We start from the raw sequence: 993 nt of genomic DNA, 5'->3' as shown, positions 1-993 counted from the left end.
GTGTCTGAAAAGTCAGAGGCACACTTTTTTTTTGGGGGGGGGGGGGGACACCAAAAGGTTAATAAGATGGGTATTTGTACATTGTGAAGGAGGAAAAAGAAAAGAGGATTTAGATAAAAAAAAAAAAGGATTTTTCCTGGCCCCCGGGACCTGGAGCTAAGTCCAGCAATTTCAGCAACAGGAACAGCACACAGGACTGTAATGCAGCGTTTGCTGGTATAACCACTGAGTCTCCTATACAGCCTGCCTGACTGGTATCTGGGATGGATATTAGTCCTGAGAAGGACTGTTTGTTTGATCTGGCAGCCTTTACAGACCCTACACTAACTATTTTGCAGGATATATCTCTCCCTAAATCAGCAGTGCTGTGCCTACACTGTCTGATCTGGAGCGACTGTGTCCAAGATGGCGGCGCCCGGTTTTAAATACTCGAGGTGAAACTGTGCGGCCAGCCAATCACTGTAATGCCCACAAACAACATGGCTGCGGCATTACAGTGACTGGCTGGCAATCCCTGCATGTTCATTGGCTCTGTAAAGAGCGCCAAACATGCAGGGCGGAGACCCGAACTCCCGCCCGAGTAACCCGGAAATGCTCGGTGCTCGCCGAACATCCCGAGTAGCGTGATGCTCGGGCGAGTACCGAGCAGTGTCGAGCATGTTCGCTCAACACTAGTCTTCACGTTTTTGCAGAGAGCCAGGAAGCTTTTGTTCATACGGAGATCACATCCACTGTGTTCATCATAAAACATTAAACTTTACAATTTACAAGATTTAAAAGGAAATTGTATTTTCAACCAGCTTTACATAACTCAATAGAACAGGAGACTTAAAAAAAAAAAACACCTTGTAATATATCTGATCAGAGAAATCTGCTTACTTCTCCACTCCCCTTACCTCCTGAACTTGTCATAAAAAAAACAAAACTCAAATCTAACTTGCTGGGAGAAGACGGACAGCAGGCTCACTGTGGTGTCGTGACGCTGCCCATTAT

This window comes from Phyllobates terribilis, unplaced genomic scaffold, assembly GCF_046119375.1.
Source record: "Phyllobates terribilis strain yellow unplaced genomic scaffold, ASM4611937v1 Scaffold_79__1_contigs__length_6888602, whole genome shotgun sequence".
Taxonomy (NCBI): domain Eukaryota; kingdom Metazoa; phylum Chordata; class Amphibia; order Anura; family Dendrobatidae; genus Phyllobates; species Phyllobates terribilis.
The sequence above is the reverse complement of the archived record's forward strand: the minus strand, read 5'-3'. Positions refer to the sequence as shown.